This window comes from Salvelinus namaycush, chromosome 31 (assembly GCF_016432855.1).
Source record: "Salvelinus namaycush isolate Seneca chromosome 31, SaNama_1.0, whole genome shotgun sequence".
NCBI classification, from domain to species: Eukaryota; Metazoa; Chordata; class Actinopteri; order Salmoniformes; family Salmonidae; genus Salvelinus; species Salvelinus namaycush.
In genome coordinates this window covers 34,141,350-34,165,201 of record NC_052337.1, presented here as the reverse complement: position 1 = coordinate 34,165,201, position 23,852 = coordinate 34,141,350, and the positions used below count along the sequence as shown (strand labels likewise).

The 23,852-nt window shown below is 43.8% G+C and overlaps 1 pseudogene; it reads right to left on the bottom strand.

Annotated features, from left to right (window-relative positions):
- Nucleotides 1-15,315: 15,315 nt before the first annotated feature.
- On the bottom strand, nucleotides 15,316-20,534 carry LOC120025568 (annotated as a pseudogene).
- Between the last annotated feature and the right edge of the window lie 3,318 nt (nucleotides 20,535-23,852).

Genomic DNA, 23,852 nt, shown 5'->3' with positions numbered 1-23,852 from the left:
CTTAGTCCGGTACTGCCCCTTAGTCCGGTGCTGCCACTTAGTCCGGTGCTGCCCCTTAATCCAGTGGGGTTAAGTTGGAGGGTGGTCATTTGGAGGAGGCTACGAAAGCGGGTAGTGACTATGGTGGGGTGGGGACCACGACCAGTGCCAGAGCCGCCACCGTGGACAGACGCCCACCCAGACCCTCCCCTAGACTTTATGCTGGTGCGCCCGGAGTTCGCACCTTAAGGGGGGGGTTATGTCACACCCTGGCCTTAGTTATCTTTGTTTTCATTATTATTTTAGTTAGGTCAGGGTGTGACATGGTGAAGTATGTGTTTTGGTTTGTCTAGGGGTTTGTAGGTTTAATGGGGTAATGTCTTGTCTAGGTGTTTGTATGTCGATGGCTGCCTAGATTGGTTCTCAATTAGAGACAGCTGTGGTTTATTGTCTCTAATTGGGAGCCATATTTAAGGCAGCCATGGGCATCATTTGTTTGTGGGTAATTGTCTATGTTGAACGTTTGTTGCTTGTCTGTGCACTTACGTTATTTAGCTTCACGGTCGTCTGTTGTTTTGTTGTTTTGTTAGTTTGTGTATAGTGTTCGTTTTGTGTTTTCGCTCTTTTCTAAATAAAGAGAAGATGTATTTTGCACACGCTGCGCCTTGGTCCACTTTCTCTCAAGAAGACGATCGTGACAGGCCCTGAGAGCTCTGGAGAAGGTTTCATCAAGGATCTCGCTGTACTTTGCTCCATTCATCTTTCCCTTGATCCTGACTAGTCTCCCAGTCCCTGCCACTGAAAAACATCCTCACAGCATGATGCTGCCACCCCCATGCTTCCCCGTAGGGATGGAGCCATGTTTGCTCCATACGTGATCCTTGGCATTCAGGCCAAAGAGTTCCATCTCCGTTTCATCAGATAAGAGAATCTTGTTTCTCATGGTCTGAGAGTTCTTTTGGCAAACTCCAACCGGGCTGTCATGTACCTTTTACTGAGGTGTGGCTTCCATCTGGCCACTACCGTAAAGGCCTGATTGGTGGAGTGCTGCAGAGATGGTTGTCCTTCTGGAAGGTTCTCCCATCTCCACAGAGGAACTCTGGAGCTCTGTCAGAGTGACCATCGGTTTTTGGTCACCTCCCTGACCAAGGCCCTTCTCCCACGATTGCTCAGTTTGGCCGGGCTGCAGCTCTAGGAAGAGTATTGGTGGTTCCAAACTTCTTCCATTTAAGAATGATGGAGTCCACTGTGTTCTTAGGGACCTTCAATGCGGCAGAAATGTTTTGGTACCCTTCCCCAGATCTGTGCCTCGACACAATCCTGTCTCAGAGCTTTACGGACAATTCCTTTGACCTCATGGCATGATTTTTGCTCTGACATGCGCTGTCAACTGTGAGACCTTATATAGACAGGTGTGTGCCTTTCTAAATCAAGTCCAACCCCCACTTCCATCAATTCTGCTAGCAAATGTGCAATCCCTGGAGAATAAAATTGACGAGTTACGCGGAAGATTAAACTACCAACGGGACATTAAAAATGGTAACATCTTATGCTTAACGGAGTCGTGACTGAATGACGACAATATCAACATACAGTGGGCAGGTTATACGATGTACCGGCAGGATAGAACAGGGGCGTCTGGTAAGACAAGGGGCGGCGGACTATGTATTTTTGTAAATAACAGCTGGTGCACGATATCTAAGGAAGTCTCGAGCTATTAGACCACACTACCTACCGAGAGAGTTTTCATCTGTATTCTTTGTAGCCGTTTACATACCACCACAGTCAGAGGCTGGCACTAAGACTGCATTGAATGAGCTGTATTCCGCCATAAGCAAACAAGAAAACGCTCACCTAGTAGCTGGGGACTTTAATGCAGGGAAACTTAAATCCGTTTTACCAAATTTCTATCAGCATGTTAAATGTGCAAACAGAGGAAAAAGAACTCTGGACCACCTATACTCCACACACAGAGACACATACAAAGCTCTCCCTCGCCCTCAATTTGGCAAATCTGACCATAATTCCATCCTCCTGATTCCTGCTTACAAGCAAAAATTAAAGCAGGAAGCACCAGTGACTAAATCAATAAAAAAGTGGTCAGATGAAGCAGATGCTAAGCTACAGGACTGTTTTGCTAGCACAGACTGGAATATGTTCCGGGATTCCTCCGATGGCATTGAGGAGTACACCACGTCAGTCATTGGCTTCATCAATAAGTGCATCGATGACGTCGTCCCCACAGTGACAGTACATACCCCAACCAGAAGCCATGGATTACAGGCGAAATCCGCCCTGAGCTAAAGGCTAGAGCTGCCGCTTTCAAGGAGTGGAACTCTAACCCGGAAGCTTATTAGAAATCTCGCTATACCCTCTGACGATCCATCAAACAGGCAAAGAACCAATACAGGACGAAGATCGAATCGTACTGCACCGGCTCTGACGCTCATCGGATGTGGCATGGTTTGCAAACCATTACAGACTACAAAGGGAAGCACAGCCGAGAGCTAAACTACTTCTATGCTTGCTTCGAGGGAAATAACACTGAAACATGCATGAGAGCACCAGCTGTTCCGGAAGACGGTGTGATCACGCTCTCCGCAGCCGATGTGAGTAAGACTTTTAAACAGGTCAACATTCACAAGGCCGCAGGGTCAGACGGATTACCAGGATGTGTACTGCGAGCATGCACTGACCAACTAGCAAGTATCTTTACTGACATTTTCAACCTCTCCCTCTCCAAGTCTGTAATACCAACATGTTTTAAGCAGACCACCATAGTGCCTGTGCTGAAGTCCACTAAGGTAAACTGCCTAAATGACTACCGACCCGTAGCACTCACATCTGTAGCCATGAAGTGCTTTGAAAGGCTGGTCATGGCTCACATCAACGCCATCATCCCGGAAACCCTAGACCCACTCCAATTTGCATACCGCCCCAACAAATCCACAGATGATGCAATCTCTATTGCACTCCACACTGCCTTTTCCCACCTGGACAAAAGGAACACCCATGTGAGTATGCTATTAATTGACTACAGCTCAGCGTTGAACACCATAGTGCGCTCAAAGCTCATCACAAAGCTAAGGAATTAAACACCTCCCTCTGCAACTGGATCCTGGACTTCCTGACGGGCCGCCCCCAGGTGGTATGGGTAGGTAACAACACATCCCCCACGCTGATCCCGGGGGCCCCTCAGGGGTGCGTGCTCAGTCCCCTCCTGTACTCCCTGTTCACTCATGACTGCACGGCCAGGCACGACTCCAACACCATCATTACATTTGCCGATGACACAACAGTTGCCTGATCACCGACAACGACGAGACAGCCTATAGGGAGGAGGTCAGAGACCTGGCCATGTGGTGCCAGGACAACAACCTCTCCCTCAACATGATCAAGACAAAGGAGATGATTGTAGACTACAGGAAAAAGAGGACCGAGCACGCCCCCATTCTCATCGATGGGGCTGCAGTGGAGCAGGTTGAGAGCTTCAAGTTCTTTGGTACTCACATCAACAACAAACTAACATGGTCCAAGCACACCAAGACAGAACCTATTCCCCCTCAGGAGACTGAAAAGATTTGGCATGGGTCCTCAGATCCTCAAAAGGTTCTACAGCTGCACCATCGAGAACATCCTGACTGGTTGCATCACTGCCTGGTATGGCAACTGCTCGGCCTCCGACCGCAAGGCACTACAGAGGGTAGTGCGAACGGCCCAGTACATCACTGGGGCCAAGCTTGCTGCCATCCAGGACCTCTATGCCAGGCGGTGTCAGAGGAAGGCTCTAAAAATGGTCAAAGACTCCAGCCACCCTAGTCCTAGACTGTTCTCTCTGATACCGCACGGCAAGGTGTACAGGAGCGCCAAGTCTAGTTCCAAGAGGCTTCTAAACAGCTTCTACCCCCAAGCTATAAGACTCCTGAACATCTAGTCAAATGGCTACCCAGGCTATTTACATTGCCCCCCCCCCCCCTCCCCTCTTTACACCACTGCTACTCTCTGTTGTCATCTATGCATAGTCACTTTAATACCTACATGTACGTACATACTACCCCAACTAACCGGTGTCCCCGCACATTGACTCTGTATCGGTACCCCCCTGTATATGGTCTCGCTATTGTAATTTTACTGCTGCTCTTTAATTTTTTTTTACTTTTATCTCTCATCCTCATCTATATTTTTTTGAAACTGCATTGTTGATTAGGGGCTTGTAAGTAAGCATTTCACTGTAAGGTAAAATACCTGTTGTATTCGGCGCATGTGACTAATAAAATTTGATTTGATTTTATCAATTGAATTTACCACAGGGGATCTCCAATCAAGGTGAAGAAACATCTCAAGGATGATTCATGGAAACATTAATCATGTTTGAGTACAGATTTGAGTCTCATAGCAAAGGGTCTGAATACTTTTGTAAATAATGTATTTCAGATTTTTTTTGTATATATTTGCCCAATTTTCTTTTTGATGTTGTGTTGTGTGTAGATAGATAAAGATTTTTTATTTAATTTAATCAATTTTAGAATAAGGCTGTAACTTAACCAAATGTGTAAAAAGTCAAGGAGTCTGAATACTTTCCGAATGCACTGTATATGTGAAAGACATGAAGAGAGGAATACAACATGCTGATGAAAAAATATATTTTTCAATTGAACATTGAAATATATTATACAATTAATTAATAAGGCAATACTTTGTTTTATAAATGTGTAACTATATAGGACGCATACTATAAATTATAGATATGAGAGGATGACTACTCCGTCTCTTTAAATACACCAGAGTCGGGGTGTTGTCTGATGTACTATTCATTCTCAGTCTAGAAATGTATCCGTATTATCTGCAAAAGCCCCTCTCCAGGGGTCCATCTGTGGCTGCATAGAACCAGTCAACACAGTGTAGAAGGAGAGGGGACTCACTCTGATATAAGGAGTGTGGAGGCTGGTGAGAGGATACAGTAGCCATGCCTCCTCTTCTGAGATCTTCACTGTGCTCACACACAGGCCTGATTCAGTACAGCCGGATGGAGCAAGGGATGATGGGAAGAGGAGCCTCATTCTCATCCAGGGCCCGCTCATCTAATCCTCCAATCAGAGAAAGAGAGAAGAGGGGATGGGGGATGGGTTTGTGGACTGGTTCATAACCATGGAAACTGAGGCATCCATTCACTGATGGGACTGAGAGTCAGTGTGATGGGGTTGAGTGATTGAATGCTTTCTCCAAGGCACAGAATGCTCATAAACTTTGTTGAATGTGCTATGTAGGTTGTTAAAGATATATCGCTTTTTCTAGGACATATCGCTAGCACTGTAACTTTGTCAAACGTGTCACTGCCAAGTGCCCTATTATCTCCCCAGGAAGGCTGCCTCAGCAATGACATCCAGGTGTTCTATTCTACTCTATTGTTGGGTCCTGTTTGCAGTGCTGGCTGGACAGAGGACTTTTTTTATGCCAGTTCACTCTTGCGTTCATAGTACATGTGGTGTGAGAGTAATTAAAAGTCCTTTACACATTAACCTCCTTTGAAGAGAGTTTCTTTTTTTCATCAGCATGTAAATGTTTGAATAGGATTAGTCAGAGAGAGTGGGAAAGTAACCTATTGGCAACCCTCTCATCCATCTGAACATGTGCATCCAGGTTCACAGCAGGTAAACTCTTGGCCTTGAAATCCACACTAACTGAGTGAACCAGAGCTTGGCTTGAGCAGCAATGTTGAACGTTCTCCCCTTTGATCCAAACACGATTGATGGCATCAAATTAATGAGACATTTATGATCCTCTAAAACTGATAGATTTCTGCTGTGCACATGACATAGGTGTCAACTCCCATTAACTATAATGGAATTATATGGCCAAACAGTGGTTAAACCTTATCAAGAGGACAGGAAACATGTTATAAATTATTCACACACTGTTACCAGTATTTTGACATCTGCCCACTGACGATGGGAACTTCTTATCCAGATCCTTTTGCTTACTTAGGGGTTTTGTCTTAGCAACATGTTCTGATCTTTACATACTTTTGTCCCATTAATTAGAATCATACATTGACGTACTTAAGAAGAGAGATACTTAGGTGCAAAAAATACTTTGGCTTGCATACAATTACATTTTCTAACAGCCAAATCATTTCAACTTGTTTAATGGGAAAGTAGGCTTTTTTCCCAGCTCAAATGTCCAGGGTCATTGTCGTTGTAAAGTCCCGTTGTCTGCGTTATATTGTAACCATATAATAATTTGTTGCTACATCGAATACCTTAGGTCTATGTAGAATGCTGATTCACACTAAGTTCAATCGTTCACTAATTTCGTTATGGTTATGGAGTTGTGTATTTAAGAGTGTGAGCAGTTGTTTGGGGAAAAATAATGCATACCATACAGGTTTGATGCTATTCATAAAACAAATATTTTCCATATTGCACATCATTAATTCTTCGCCACGAGTGTGGTAGTTCCACTGGGTGGTGAAATGAGAATACCATGTGCCACTAGAGGGAGCAGTATCCTATCTTGAGTGCTCATCACCACCACTACTGTTGAATAGTACAGGATGTTGGAAAAGGCAATGGAAACCATATGGCAATGCAATAGGTTTTTGTGAATGTTTACTTTATCTATATATTCTTAGGATATAACTATTTATCAGTGGGTGATCACTGATCATGGTTTGAATATAACCTTTTGACTAAGTCCAAATGGACATAAGAACACAGTGTATTTGTAAAGACACTCTCAGGCCAGATAGGTCCCCAGATAGGCCTCTAAGCCTTTATAGTGGAACTGGAACTGACAGTATTTTAGCAACATGAAATCTTATTAAAATCTGTTCATATACACCCCCAGGAAGAATATGACTATTTTTTATTACATTTTCTGACAAGCGAGCACTTTGATATGGTCATGTTCACGTTTTCATAAATTCTTAGAATGTTTGGGAATAACATACACTAAGGTATTTGTGAAAATTCTACAGCAATATAGAGTGGGAAAGCGGCCGATCTCAGATATAAAAAGCATCTTGACATTATCTACTTTTTTTTTAGACTAGAATTTAGTTTTCAGCAGCGGAGATTTGTTTAAACCTTGCCGTCTGTCTCGTCGACATTTGAAACATCGTTTCAATATTCAACTCCAGCTGTCCCATAGTAATGAACGAGTCTGGATGAGACAGACAGACAGGCAGCTTTTCTCAGCTAGTCGAAATCCTGAATAATTTTTATGGAAAGAAATGTCAATAGAAAACAGGTACAAGTACAGCTTGTTTGCAGTCTTTCTAGCTCCAGTTTAAAGTGATTGTGTTAGCTGTGTTGTTGGCTAGCTCCTCTGAACAACAATGTCCTGACGAGAGAGCACATTTTCTATGCGAGTCATTAGCTCATTCTTATGGATGTATCCAAATAAATGTCACTAGAAAACAGCTTAAACAAAGGCAGCTACTTGGTTGTTATTCTGGCTGCACTGTTTGAGGTGACTGTAAATTAGCCGTAGTTGGCTAGCTAGTAAGCAAGGGATAAGAATGTTACCAGCCAGTATAGCAACAGAACATTTAGATCGAACGACTGTGTCGCGTCCATAGATACAGAACAAAAAGACTTAGCATCTGGGTGAATAGATTTATGCAAATACCATTGGAGTCCTCTTAAATTTCAGTCGTACTGATCAAACAAAAAGGTAGGCTATCTTTCCCTATATCCACATCAACAAGATCAACAACTAAGGCTAGCCAGAGCCAGATGAGCTCAAATCTAACGAAGGAACATTAGATAAACCCTCTCAAACTTTTTCAGATAGTTGACCATCAAAATTTCACTGATAAACGATGGGGAATAGTAAGTAGCTTGCTCGTCCTGCAGCTTACCTGCCAATGCATGCTTGTCCCAATCAAGCACCAAGCTAACTGGCTAAAGTTGGCTAGCTTGCTAGCTAGCTACTTCCTGACACAAATGAGAGAACACCTCACTCTGACCATTTTACTAGACCTAGCAGAGCTGGTTAGGCTGTTTACATGTAATCTAGAGTTTTCTTGACTAACTATAATTTTTCTCTCCCATGTTTACTGACGCCGGTCATATTCAGCAGGTGTTGCGCTTTCATAGATTAATCAGTTATTCTGCGCGCGAGAGTGCTCTGAAATCGGAGTAGATAGCCAGAGTGTTACATCTGCACCTGCCACGTCCTCTACTGCTCATCCTGTCTCCCTAACCTGCCGCCACTCCCCCAGTGCTCTCTCCCTCTTTCTCTCTCTCTCTCTCTGTGTGTGTGTGTGTGTGAAACTTCTTTGCTTGGTTTTCCTCCTCTGACTGCCTCCCTTCCCAAGTCTCTCTCCAGCTTTTTGTTAAAGCTGAAAAATGCGAGTTCCATGCTTCCTCTTTGTCTTTCCTGGGCTATATTATTACACAGGGCTGGTTACGTATGGATCCCTCCAATGTCAAGGCAGTCAGAGTGGCCTGCGCCTTCAAACCTGAAGCAGCTACAGCGTTTCCTGGGGTTTGCACATTTTTACAGACGGTTCATCCGCAACTACAGCCATCTGGCAGCACCTCTCACCGCTCTCACCTCCACCTCCACTCTGGATCCCTGAGGCAGAGGCAGCTTTCCTGGAACTCAAGCACTGCTTCACTTCCGCTCCAATCCTCACCCAGCCAGACCCAGAACTCCAGTTCATCGTGGAGGTGGATGCCTCCGACACTGTGATAGTTGCTGTTCTGTCTCAACATTCTCCCTCTGATCAGAAGCTCCACTAATGTGCATTCTTTTCACGTAAGCTCTCACCTGCAGAGAGAGATGTTGACATCGGTAACCGTGAACTCCTGTCAGTGAAGCTAGAGGGTTCTATTCTCCCCTTCATCGTGTGGATGGACCACAAAAATCTGTCCTACATCCAGACCGCCAAGCGTCTGAATTCCCGGCAAGCCAGGTGGGCATTGTTCTTCGGGAGATTCAACTTCACACTCACTTATCGCCCCGGTTCTAGGAATACCAAGCCTGACGCCCTCTCTTGCCAGTTCACCGCCGACAACATTGGTTCTGAGCCAGATACCATTGTGCCATCCACCTGCATCGTTGCCGCAGTCTCCTGGGAGATCGAGTCCCGTTTCCTCCAGGCTCAGCAGAACCAGCCTGACCCAGGTAACGGTCCTAGAAATGCTCTGTTTGTTCCAGATTCAGTTCGCTCTGATGTTCTTCAGTGGGCCCATTCTACTCACCTGACCTGTCACCCGGGTTTGAACTAGACCCGCGCCTTCCTGCATCAGCTCTTTTGGTGGTCTACCATGGAGCGAGATATCCGGGAGTTTGTCTCAGCCTGCTCGGTTTGTGCCCGGAATAAGACCTCCACTAAACCCATATCCGGCCTGCTTCGCCCTCTTCCCATACCCAGTCACCCCTGGTCACACATAGCTCTGGACCTCGTCACTGGCCTTCCCCCATCTAATGGTAACTCAGTCATCCTCACCATAATTGACAGATTTTCCAAAGCGGCTCACGTCATTCCCTTCTCGAAGCTTCTGTCCTCCAGGGAGACTGATGTTTCATCAGCATGGCATTCCTACTGACATTGTTTCTGACAGGGGACCTCAGTTTACATCCCAGGTATGGAGATCCTTCTGTTCAGCACTGGGTATCAATGTCAGTCTTTCATCTGGATATCACCCCCAGACCAACGGCCAGACCGAACGGGCCAACCAGGAGATGGAGACTGCCCTATGCTGTGTGACTTCGGCTAACCCTTCCTCCTGGAGTGCTCAGCTACCCTGGGTGGAATATGCACACAACACCTCACCAAAACCTCGCCGGGTATGTCCCCCTTTGCGTGTGTTCTGGGTTATCAACCCACCCTTGTTCCCCGCCCAAGATGTCGAGGTGGCGGTTCCCTCAGTCCATGACCATATGCGCTGTTGTCATCGCACCTGGAGGAAGGCCCGGGCTGACCTTCTTTCTGCCTCCACCAGGACCCATTCCTAAGCCAACAATTGTGTTGTACCACTAAATGAAACTGTAAGAAGATGCACTCAGACCAGCTTTTGTGATTTACCTTATGTTAAGTACATTACTTTAGTTGGCTGCTTTGAGCAAACCTTGTATGTAATATAACCTATTCTGGGAGACGTTTGTGTGTGTTACAAGATATTTACAGAGGTTCACTGTTGCAGTGCCAACTTTGGGAGCATGTGGTCCTTGAAAAACTCCTCTAGTCCAGCAATATGAGTCTGCCAGAGGTCATTACGCTGGATGAGGATGGAGGCTTTGGTGGTCCACATAACGAAAAAGTAAAAGTCCCTTCCAAGCTGCCCTTGGACCTGGTGCCAGTAAGGATGGTCTTCCCGGAGGCGGTAAAACCCTCCCTCCTCCTGGTTATAGAAATAGTTTGACTTCACTGCCTCGTCAATGGTAAGTTCCCTTGCACCATAGGGACACTTGACCTCCACCACTACTGTGGTGCCCAACAGACCATCCGGTGAGGCACCCAGGATCCTGGACCCCATAACCCAAAGCCGTGACTCCAGCACATCCATCCCTGTAGCCATTTTGAATACCTTGATGCCCTCCTCTTCATGATCGGTGCCCCACTTTACAGACAACACCCCCATCCAACGACTGTGATCTGAGGATCCTTTTTAGCAGCGACGGAGTAATGAACTTGGCCCTAACCACTGCTCCAAAATTGCTGGCTGTCAACTTCGCTCTCCTCACGGTGTGCCAGTTGGGGTTGATGCACTGTCCAACTGTTCGACTGATAGCACCATGCCAGCCAGGATCCCTGCATGTCCCAGGTGCCCTTGTTTTTTAACAATGTCCGGTGATGACAGGGAAGGTAGTGGTTGTTCTGGCTCAGGTTCAAGGAGCCATGTCATTCCACTGAACCTCCCCGGAGAAGGTTCCTCAGCCGCTGAAGATCCTCTTCTGTGGGCTCTCGGGTCAGAGGGTTGTAGTCTTCGACCGGGTACAGGTCCTCCACTGACTGCACCTGGTTGGGCACGGGTGGCTTCCTCCACTCGCATTCCACATCCGTACAACCAATATCGTGAATCGCAAAAATAGCCAATGCAGCTGCATGGCTACACTGCACTCTACAGGGGGATTCACATGTGGTAAAGAGAATCACCTATTACCTATAGAGACCTAGCAAGAGGAAGGATGTTAAGTGCCACATGCCTTTCTATGCATGACTTTGAACACCTTGAAATATGTTTATTGTAAGAAATTAGCTATATAAATAAAGTTTGATTTGATTGATGTCGTTACAGCTGTAGAATATATAATGAGAACAAGTGCAGTTTTTCCATAAACTTTTAATTGATATTTGGGGATTTTATCACTTGACATATCAATCATATAGTGGAAAGGATCCCACAAATCAAGACTGTGTGAAGGCATGTTCCACCCCGAGTAAATAAACACTGTGCCTTTAAAGATTTGTCTCTGGTCATGAAACTACAATAAAGGCTGGATGTTTAAACAAAGTCAATTCTGAATGTCAATAGATGTTTAGATATATTCTCCTCAAGGACAACATTCTAGAACTGAGTTATCACTCGTCTAAGTCTGGTATCTGGGGTAATCTGGTTAATGACTTTATAATTGATTAAGTGGCTCTTTCTTTGTAGAATGTTGATAGTAGTAAAGAACACATTATATTGCTAAGATACTCAAACTTAACTTAATAGCTACACACCGACACAATATACATTTCATCCCTCATGCTGGCCCTGACCAACCTGTAAGTTGCCCCTAGGTTTATGTAACAGTATAACTTTAGTACGTCCCCTCCCCCCGACCCGGGCGCGAACCAGGGACCCTCTGCACACCTCAACAACGGTCGATTATTTTATTTTCAGTGTTTCTAAAATTCCCTATGGGAAAACTGAATGGTAGAAAAACGATTGGAACCATTTCCCTGTTTGACCGCTAGGTTTAATGGGTATTATGACACCTCCACTGTGGGGCTCTATATTTTTGGGATTACCAAGAAATGTATTGGTGAATTATATAAATCATGCATTGAACTGCATCCATCTATTCTGCCAACAATGCCTTATGTTGAGTCAAATAGAACATATTTTTAAAACCATCAATCAATCAAATGTATCTATAAAGCCCTTCTTACATCAGCTGATATCTCAAAGTGCTGTACAGAAACCCAGCCTAAAACCCCAAACAGCAAGCAATGCAGGAGTAGAAGCACGGTGGCTAGGAAAAACTCCCTAGAAAGGCCAGAACCTCGGGAAGAAACCTAGAGAGGAACCAGGCTATGAGGGGTGGCCAGTCCTCTTCTGGCTGTGCCGAGGGTAGATTATATCAGAACATGGCCAAGATGTTCAAATGTTCATAGATGACCAGCAGGGTCAAATAATAATAATCACAGTGGTTGTAGAGGGTGCAACAGGTCAGCATCTCAGGAGTAAATGTCAGTAAATGTCAGATCATTCAGAGTATCTCTACCGATCCTGCTCTCTCTAGAGAGTTGAAAACAGCAGGTCTGGGACAGTTAGCACGTCCGGTGAACAGGTCAGGGTTCCATAGCCGCAGGCAGAACAGTTGAAACTGGCAGCACGACCAGGTGGACTGGTTACAGCAAGGAGACATCACGCCAGGTAGTCCTGAGGCATGGTCCTAGGGTTCAGGTCCTCCGAGAGAAAGAAAGAAAGAAAGAAAGAAAGAAAAAGAGAGAGAATTAGAGAGAGCATTATTAAGTTGGTTTTGTAGCATGAATTGGGAATGTGATATTTTTGGTTGATATGATTTACGGTTTATTTCCTATTTGTGAAGTCATTAAAACGCTGTCAGTTCCACTTTAAATGAGCTAGCCAAGTTAATGATGATATATACATTTTTTTTTTGTGGGGTTAGAGTTCACGAGAGAGGGGACTGTACTGGTAAATTAAATATTTTACATTCTCAGGATTACATTCGCTGTAGAGAAAATATAGCTACCAAACAATTCCTGAATAACTAGCTTGATTAGCCTATTGAAAAACTACAACTCGGGTATTCTGTTAATACTCAAGGTGACATTGTCTGTTGACCATATTCTCATTAAACCTGGGGATTTTCCGGATAAAGGCTTTGGGATCTCACATAGAATTACATACTGTATTAGAACACTAACATGATCATTTAATAGGATCTCTGTGGTTAGATGGTTCAGGAGTTGAGGCTTGAGGAGTTGAGCTGGTGTGAGTGAGAGACTTCCCAAACTGACCTAGACTGGACGTAGACTGGACCTAGCTGGACCTGGACCAGTGGACTCTCTGCCATTATTCACAGTTTACAGCCAAGACTAGGGGATAACAACTGAGCAGCTAAATCCACTTATATTATTAACCATGGCTCTTTACAAAGAGGTTCTGTGAGGAGAAGCCTTTATCAGCAATCTGGCGTCTGTGGGACTGGTGAGTGGGACCATTTGAATACAAAACAACAACACAATAGCTTCAAAATAAACTAGCTACACTGTAACAACAAAGCCACACTCATTCAAATAAAAAGCTGAAATATCACATTTACACAAGTATTCAGACACTTTACTCAGTACTTTGTTGAAGCACCTTTGGCAGCGATTACAGCTTGGAGTCTTTTGGGTATGACACTACTAGCTTGGCACATCTGAATTTGGGGAGTTTCTCCCATTCTTCTATGCAGATCCTCTCAAGCTCTGTCAGGTTGGATGGGGAGCGTCACTGCACAGCTATGTTCAGGTCTCTCCAGAGATGATCGATCAGGTTCAAGTCCGGGCTCTGGCTGGGCCACTCAAGGACATTCAGAGACTTGTCCTGAAGCCAAGCCTGCATTGTCTTGGCTGTGTGCTTAGGGTCATTGTCCTGCTGGAAGGTGAACCTTCACCCCAGTCTAAGGTCCTGAGCGCTCTGTAGCAGGTTTTTGTGCAAGGATCCCTCTGTACTTTGCTCTATTCATTGTTCCCTCGATCCTGACTAGTCTCCCAGTCCCTGCAGGTGCTGCAACCACCATGCTTCAACGTAGGGATGGTGCCAGGTTTCCTCCAGACGTGAGGCTTAGCATTCAGGCCAAATAGTTTAATCTCTTGTTTCTCATGGTCTGAGAGTCCTTTAGGGGTCTTTTGGTCACTCTAACATAAAGACCTGATAGGTGGAATGCTGCAGAGATGGTTGTCCTTCTGGAAGATTCTCCCATCTCCACAGAGGAACTCTGGAGCTCTGACAGAGTGAGCATCGGGTTCTTTGTCACCTCTCTGACCAAGGCCCTTCTACCCCGATTGCTCAGTTTGGCCGGGCGGCCAGCTCTTGGTGGTTCCAAACTTCTTCCATTTAAGAATGATAGAGGCCAATGTGTTCTTGGGGACCTTCAATGCTGCAGAAATGTTTTGTACCCTTCCCCAGATCTGTGCCATGACACAATCCTGTCTCGGAGCTCTACGGACAATTCCTTTGACCTCATGGCTTGGTTTTTGCTGTGACATGCACTCTCAACTGTGGGACCTTATAGACAGGTGTGTGCCTTTCCAAATCATGTCCAATCAATTGAATTTACAACAGGTGGACTCCAATCAAGTTGTAGAAAAATCTCAAGGATGATCAATGGAAACAGGATGCACTTGAGCTCAATTTTTTGTCACATAGCAAAGGGTCTGAATAATTATGTAAATAGGGTATCTGTTTTTTGTTTTTATAAATTTGCAAAATAATCTAAAAACCTGTTTTCGCTTTGTCATTATGGGCTATTGTGTGTAGATTGCTAAGGATTTTTTTTATTTAATCAATTTTAGAATAAGACTGTAACGTAACAAGATGTGAAAAACGTTAAGGGGTCTGACTAATTTCTGAAGGCACTGTATATATGAAACTATTTATTTAATCAATTTTAGCTCTTGATCAAACATGGATGCAACTCAGAGATATGTTTAACAAAGATATTTATTTTCACACATACACACACTTTACCCTATTGAGCAACCCTTTCCTTGAGACAATGGGTGGCAGACTTTTCTCTCCCGCCTTGCAACATGGTCTATTCATTTCTACAGCGCTGCTTTGGACCTATCCATCAGCCCTGGACGCCTCATCTCATGCCAGAATGCTTAAGGAATTTGGTTCAGGCTGAGCTGACAATTTAGCAAGCTCCTGTAGAGGAAAGAGAAAAATAACTTATTCATGCCCCCTGACCAGATATATCTGCCTAAGAACATTTTTCTGCACTGGGGCATAATGCAGATTGTTGTGAATATTTTCAATCCTTATTGAACTACAACTCTTAGCTCCCTCTTAGCTTTCATTTATTAATTATGATGCTCTCCTTCATGCTCATTGATATTATCTAGACGTGGTCTCAGTTAGCCTTTGTTTTCATGCTGTGTCCCTATAGACAAGTGTCCAGCTCACCGGACTGCAGGACAGGCTCGAACAGGCCAGCCATGCAGATCTCCTCCTGTTTCCCATGGACAATGTGCTGGATTGCTGGGGACAGGCCACAGGGGTTACGGGAGAAGATCAAGGAGTAACCATCCTCGTAGCGTCCATCGTTCTTCAGGGTACGGCAGGCGTAGGTATCATAGTCGGTGTCAATCACCCAGTAGTTGTCACCTCCACTGGCCAGGTAGCTGGCCAGTCCCTGGTAGTTCATGAACACCTTGCTGGGGTTGGTGGGGTTAGGCACAGTGTACTGGGCAGCCATGTCAGCGCACACAACACAGAACCTGTCAACACAACAACACACACTCATTTGCACAGAACATATCAACACACTCAAACTCATATTAGCTCTCACAACTTAAAACCAGAGGTCAAACATATATAGTGATCCATCACTTACAGTGTAAAATGTTGTCTATATTTCCTGTCCACCAATTAACATTTGATTGGTCTGTGCCATAATTTTGTGGTCTATTAGACAAATCGTTTCAGCACCAATTAAATGGATATTAATCCACATTCTTCCTTACAACTAGACAATTATTTTAGCATCTGTGTATGCTTTATATGCGAGTTCTTCCATGCTGATGCAGATCTACTCACCCGAAGAGAGTGACACTTCCCTTGGAGGAGGCGGTCATGGTGCCGTCATCATCGACTCAGCAGAGATGTTGTCCTGGAGGAACAGGCCCACAGGGTCCTTCTTCTGCAGAGCGTATCACTTCCCAGAATACTGCAACAGAGAAAACCAGAGATAGAGAAGATTGGGAAAAACTCACAAACAGTAGACAATGAGGATTGAAATCCAGAGGAGACTCAAAACTCTATTCAGTGGATCATTGTAGTCATCGCTTATGCGTTTGCATTACACATGATCATAGCCATGTTTATCCAATCAAAACGGACATTTGTTCACTTGTTTTTATCTGTCTAGGGATGTGACCCCTAATGTGTGCACTGTAGCAAAGCTCACCCTCTTGGGGTCGAAGTCCGCTTTGACTGTGAAGCTGTCTACCACGCAGGAGGCAGACCAGGCGTGTTCCACGCAGGCCATCAGGACAATGAGGAGAGCCAGCTTTGAGGATCTCAAGCTGCACAGAAGACAGAGGGAGAGAGACAATGAGGATGAACTGACCACACCAGAAAAGATGCTCACCAGATCAGGCGAGAGAACCTCAAATTATCTGCTTCTAAGTTAGTAAACATTCAGTGCGTTCCCAGAGACACTGTAGTAGTGTATCCTCGTTGGAGTAAAATGAGGACACACTACTACAGTTCCTAAAGTACAATGGTCTTTCCGTTACATATTCATAGGGTTGTGAGGTAGAAATGAATGCCATATTTCACATGAAGGTAAGACCCAGATGGAGACACGTAATTAACAATGGTTTAATAATCCAACAGGGGCAGGCAATAGACAGGTCAAGGCAGGCAGTTGTCAGTAAACCAGAGGTGGGGAAACAGTACCGGACGGCAGGCAGGCTCAGGGTCAGGGTAGGCAGAGGTCAATAATACAGAGGTGGGGCAAAGGTACAGGTCGGCAGGCAGGCTCAGGGTCAGGCAGAGTGGTCAGGCAGGCGGGGGCCAAAATCAGGAGGGCGAGAAAATTAGAGACTGGGAAAAGCAGGAGCTGAGAAAAAAAACGCTGGTTGACTTGACAAACAAGACGAACTGGCAACAGACAAACAGAGAACACAGGTATAAATACACAGGGGATAATGGGGAAGATGGGCGACACCTGGAGGGGGGTGGAGACAATCACAAAGACAGGTGAAACAGATCAGGGTGTGACACATGCACGTCTATACAAAAGCAAAACTCATTCTTAGCTTGCTAGTATCTTCCAAAAACAATTCATACTGTATTTAAGAACAATATTTACATTTTCAGTGAGATAATCAAGTCCTATAATAGCATGAAATATATTCATGGGTCCTCTCCATCAAGACGCTGGACCTTACCTGTTTTAGTGAGGATGAGCAGCGAGTAGAATTCAATGTTTTGTGGTTGTCCGTTAGGTTTTGGAATCTCTTGTGTTTGGGGCCCTTTATGTACAGTGAACACAGACAAGGGTACTGATTATTTTCACTTCTTGTAAGTAAATAAGGTGCTTAAATCACGGGTTAATCCGGTTGGTGATGTTCTGACTATAATCTGGCTTCGCTTCTGAATCCGCCCATGCCTCCCGTAAAAACAATTAGGGCTTTATGTAACTGTGAAGACACACACACTTACGATGGGAAAATATATTGTCCAAACACTAAGGACCATTAGGATTAGAGAAATCATACCCCAGCACATGCTGGAACACAACAACTCATGAGCATTAGTTGTCGTGTTCCGTGAGCATTAGTTGTTGTGTTCCGTGAGCATTAGTTGTTGTGTTCCATGAGCATTAGTTGTTGTGTTCCGTGAGCATTAGTTGTTGTGTTCCATGAGCATTAGTTGTTGTGTTCCGTGAGCATTAGTTGTTGTGTTCCATGAGCATTAGTTGTTGTGTTCCATGAGCATTAGTTGTTGTGTTCCGTGAGTATTAGTCGTTGTGTTCCGTGAGCATTAGTTGTTGTGTTCCATGAGCATTAGTTGTTGTGTTCCGTGAGCATTAGTCGTTGTGTTCCGTGAGCATTAGTTGTTGTGTTCCATGAGCATTAGTTGTTGTGTTCCGTGAGCATTAGTTGTTGTGTTCCGTGAGCATTAGTTGTTGTGTTCCATGAGCATTAGTTGTTGTGTTCCGTGAGCATTAGTTGTTGTGTTCCATGAGTATTAGTTGTTGTGTTCCGTGAGCATTAGTCGTTGTGTTCCGTGAGCATTAGTCGTTGTGTTCCGTGAGCATTAGCTGTTGTGTTCCGTGAGCATTAGTTGTTGTGTTCCGTGAGCATTAGTTGTTGTGTTCCGTGAGTATTAGTCGTTGTGTTCCGTGAGCATTAGTTGTTGTGTTCCATGAGCATTAGTTGTTGTGTTCCGTGAGCATTAGTCGTTGTGTTCCGTGAGCATTAGTTGTTGTGTTCCATGAGCATTAGTTGTTGTGTTCCGTGAGCATTAGTTGTTGTGTTCCGTGAGCATTAGTTGTTGTGTTCCATGAGCATTAGTTGTTGTGTTCCGTGAGCATTAGTTGTTGTGTTCCATGAGTATTAGTTGTTGTGTTCCGTGAGCATTAGTTGTTGTGTTCCGTGAGCATTAGTTGTTGTGTTCCGTGAGCATTAGTCGTTGTGTTCCGTGAGCATTAGTTGTTGTGTTCCATGAGCATTAGTCGTTGTGTTCCGTGAGCATTAGTCGTTGTGTTCCATGAGCATTAGTTGTTGTGTTCCGTGAGCATTAGTTGTTGTGTTCCGTGAGCATTAGTCGTTGTGTTCCATGAGCATTAGTTGTTGTGTTCCGTGAGCATTAGTTCTTGTGTTCCATGAGCATTAGCTGTTGTGTTCCAGCACGTAAATCCTTACTGCTGATGATAGAATACTACCAGCAGCACTGCTCTGTAGACCTTGAGACTAGTTTGGAGATCCTGGAGTATGATTAAACAGCCAGCAGGCTAAAATAGTATTGAAATTAAATGTAGGGTTATGTGAAGCGTCACTTGAGAGGCATCCCTAACCATCAATATTGTAGTGTCATCTACCAGCCGGATCGCTCTCTGTCAAAACTATTGCTTTCAAATGTTTTGACCGTTGGTGCTCTATGTGTTGTTCTAATCAGTCCTGATAATTGACTTGCTAAGGGCCCGAAGCTGTATTGTGTGAGCTAGTGTTACGTTAGGCTTTGTTTGGCTCTGATGTACATGACTGGCGTGGTGAAACAGCTTTATGGTTATTTACTGTATGTGTTGTGCTCTATGGAGTCCGTGTACAAACTCAGCGGGAACAAACATGATGCAGTTAACACTAGTGCTTCTGTTGTGTCACACACACACTTGAACACACTCAGACACACACACACACACACACACACACACACACACACACACACACACACACACACACACACACACACACACACACACACACACACACACACACACACACACACACACACACACACACACACACACACACACACACACACACACACGTACGCAGTGCCATGTGAGTGACCATGATCTTAGTTATTTAAGAACCTGTTTTTACATAACATGTCTATTTTTACCACCAGCATTTACTGTCTGAATGGAGTTTCTGCTGAGGCTATTCTTATCCCCCTGTTACCAGTAAAAGACAATGTGCACTCTAAGGTGAAATCCCTATACTTGGTGCTTCTTGCCAGGAGCTGTCTGGAACTTTCTGTAGTTCTCTAGAGACACCTGGCTCTGAGGAGTGGCTACGTGTGGCTGTAGACACAGGGGATGATGGCAAGAGGCTGAACATGAGGCTTGGGCCTGAATGATTGGCTAGCGGGCCCAGCAGAGAAGTACCACCACTACTCAGCCCTTCTTCATTCATTTAATTAAAGGCACTTCCGGGTAGTTAGAGGGTTGTGTACTGTACTCTTGGCACTACTCTGAGGCATTACACACAATGTTATGGCCTATTTCCTGAATAGCTCTTTAGGCATTAGTAGTTGTTGAGAGCTTTTTAGTTGTTCTGTACTTCTTTAGTTGTTCTGTAGTTCTTTAGTTCTTCTGTAGTTATTTTGTTGTTCTGTAGTTCTTTCATTGTTCTGTAGTTCTTTAGTTCTTCTGTAGTTATTTTGTTGTTCTGTAGTTATTTTGTTGTTCTGTAGTTCTTTAGTTGTTCTGTAGTTCTTTAGTTGTTCTGTAGTTCTTTAGTTCTTCTGTAGTTATTTTGTTGTTCTGTAGTTATTTTGTTGTTCTGTAGTTCTTTAGTTGTTCTGTAGTTCTTTAGTTCTTCTGTAGTTATTTTGTTGTTCTGTAGTTCTTTAGTTGTTCTGTAGTTCTTTAGTTGTTCTGTAGTTCTTTAGTTCTTCTGTAGTTATTTTGTTGTTCTGTAGTTCTTTAGTTCTTCTGTAGTTCTTTTGTTGTTCTGTAGTTCTTTTAAAAGCCACATACTGTGCTGGCAAACTCCAAGCTGATGGCTGTACTATATTTATGCTTGGAAACACATACTCGATCTTAGGCTTCATGGAAGATTTTTGGCACGTCTGTTGATAGCATACGATATTGTACTGCGTCAGACCGTCCACAGCCTTTTCTGTACAGGTGTTCAATGTTGGCATTTTGGTTACCATTTTACAGTGTGTATAGGTGTGTTGTTGCTCTTTTTTAATTTGTACCTTAGGTGAAGAGGCTGAGAGGGAGCATACATTTGCTGACTATTTCTGACATATCAAATTAATTGAGCTGACATTTAAAAAATTCCAGTGGCAGTAAAAAATAACAGAAGGTAAATGACCAACAAGTAATGGTTGTAATATTTACTGGTTAAACTAAATCTTTTGAATACAATTTTGACGGCATGAATATCAATGGCATGGTCAGCTTCAGCAGCAGTGATTAACAGTAGAAGTTCAATTAGCTTGGCCCTTAGTATAAGCCGGCTGCCATCTTGTGTTGTGTTGTTGCACTGTATTTCTAGGGTGAAATATGGGCCATGCACTATGGACGTAATGCACCACAAGGGGTCAACAGTTCATTGGCGACAAACAGATCATGTAAAGGCTTGCAATGGCTGGATTAATATGTTAGTATCATTAAATGTGTACATTGGTTAAATCCCTCATCTCCATTTGAGGTTTGCGATGAAAGAACTATTTACAGTTTTTTTCAATTGTTTAAGCACAATTTTGAAAACAGGGCCCGGTTTGTCAAAACACTACACACAATTAGCACAACCCTACACCAAAGTAGCACAACACTTCAGATCATTTGCAAAATGGAACACTTTTGTCAAAACTATACACGACTTCATAAAAATGATATTTTGTTACCATACGAAACACACACATTTCATATGACTTCAATCTTTTTGAACCAGTTACACACTGCTGTTGCTAACCTAAAACACTTTTAGCAAGTCTAATTGTCAGTGATTAGAGTAGTGTAAATGAAGTACACAGAGAAAGTGCAACTATACAAACACTACACAAGACCAACGCTGCAGACTGAGGAAAATATCATTTATTTCTCTCCATATACCCAAATCAGTCAACATGTCAACATGGAGAATCACAACAAAACATGTCCCAGTTTTCATGCTACTACAGTAGTGTGCATAACACTGTTAGCTCAGCAAACAACAGACAAACTTAAAATACTGTATCCAGTACAGGTTACAATTACAGTAAATAACAACAACAACAAACATAAAAAATTATCAGAAAAAAACTGACAATATTGTACAGAAAATACTACAGTAAACATACTATACATTATCTCTTCGCCTAGCTGGATCTGGCCAGAGAATTTCATCATCACAAGCAATATCATCATTAGCAAGACAACGCGGGAAGAACCGTCTTGAATGTCGAATCCATCCTTGCACAGCTGCGCCGTCGACTTGGTCACATGCGTCCTCCATGGCCTGAATGAGGGGTACCTGAGCCTGGGGCTGGAGATCGTAAACCTTCCACCGCCATGCAGAGAAAAACTCTTCGATAGGGTTTAGAAACGGAGAGTATGGTGGAAGGTATAGTACTGTCAACTGTGGATGGTGTTGAAACCAGTTCTGGACCAAAGCAGAGCGGTGGAATGACACATTGTCCCAGAAGACCGTGTATTGCATCTGGTGCATTTCATTACCTACTGTGACGATGTGGTGCAATCGGTCCAAAAATGAGAGAATGTGAGGTGTGTTGTAAAGGCCCATTTTGGCATGATGGAGGACAACCCCATGCTGTGAAATGGCAGCGCAAAGGGTGATGTTACCCCCACGTTGCCCTGTGACATTGATTATATTGGTTGAAGGCATTTTGGTTGAAGGCAGGTGAACCTACCTCCTGCATTTTTATAGTGCTTAAACCTGATTGGTGTGTCTACAATTTAGCAATCATGTGTTTGTGCACCTGATGGCTGTGTTTAACAGATTGGCTCATAGGTGTGGTAATTTGACAGTCAGTGCTTTTGAATTGCAAGGAAGTGACATTATGATATACTTCTGTGTCTGATGTATACAAGTGTGTTTAGTGTTTTGCAAATCACTGTGTGTAATGTTTTGCAAATAGTGTGAAGCTGACAATGTGCTTACAGTTGTGCAAATCTAGCCTTGTGTTTTGCTCCTTGAGTGTAAGGTTTTGCTAATTGTGGGAAAAGTTAAATTGTAGTGTGTCAGCAATCGTAAAAAACTGTAATTCATTCAATATTGATAATAAAGTAATAGTAGTTATATCCAACGTAATATTGAATAACAAACATTATAGACTATACTGTTTTATACACACTCATACGTAAACGCTTGTAAGCACGCACCCTCGTAAAGGAAGACAGGCGCAGGTTCATAGGAATGAAATGTATGCCTATGCATGTGCACATACGTTGCACAGTACATATCACATGCACACAGGCAGACACACCTCCCTCGCCAGCCTCGTCTCACTCACAGGTAGCAGATCTGATAGTATGAATCTATTCATGTGGAGATTATCCAGCTGACCTTTTGTATAAGATGGTTAAGGAACCTTAATATAGCCGGGGTGGAAAGATTATTGGCATTTTATCATCGGGCTTGTCTTATTGTCTCATAGACCCCCATACATGTCTGTCTCTCACTTAACAATTTCTATTTATAAATGTAATATTATAATTGGATGATAATAACAGATACTGCAGTAAGTAAGGCTATTGTGTTCATTTTGTTTCTCAAATCTAAAAGCTTAAATGTAATGTGCTTCAGATGTGTATGAAATATAACTAACACATATTTCTCTGCTTCTGAAGGCTACAACCAGTAGAGGCCTGTGAAGGATCCCATAGCAATAGTATTGACTGAGGACAACAGCATTGGGGTGCTGAGATAATCAACTAGTGGCCTGGCTAAATAGGGCTTAGCAATGAGGAGTGCTTTTTTTAATAAGAAAGTTAAGAGCTTGTGTGTGTGGTGCCTACCTGGGGCAAGAGCAGGCTACAGTTGGAGACAAACCAAATGGGGGGACATCTTAAGGCTAACTGCTTTCAGACATGTGACTCCTTTGAGGGAGTCCGGATCTCTTTTCCTTCAGGCTTGTTTTCTAAACCTGGCGAGGGGCGAAAGAAGAGGAGGTAATCGGCCAATGAAAGGACTGGGTTGGCCTCCTTCATAGAGATCACCTGATCAGTTTTGCATGAGCAGATCCTGGCTCACCTTCAACACTATTAAGAGAAAAGCTTGCTGATGACAGTGGGATTGGACTCAGCCCTCCCTCTCCTGCCATTGCAAGTATCTCCTCTGTTCACACCAGGACCTAACTAACGTGCCTGCCCTCTTTTCTAGGGAGTTTGGGGATTACATAGTTTGAACTTGCCCTCTTTTTTACTTGCTAGTAATCAATAGATAATTGGTTTTGTCGTCTTTTTAGAGACCGTGGTTTGAAGACTGGGACTGGGGGAGAACCAGTACATCC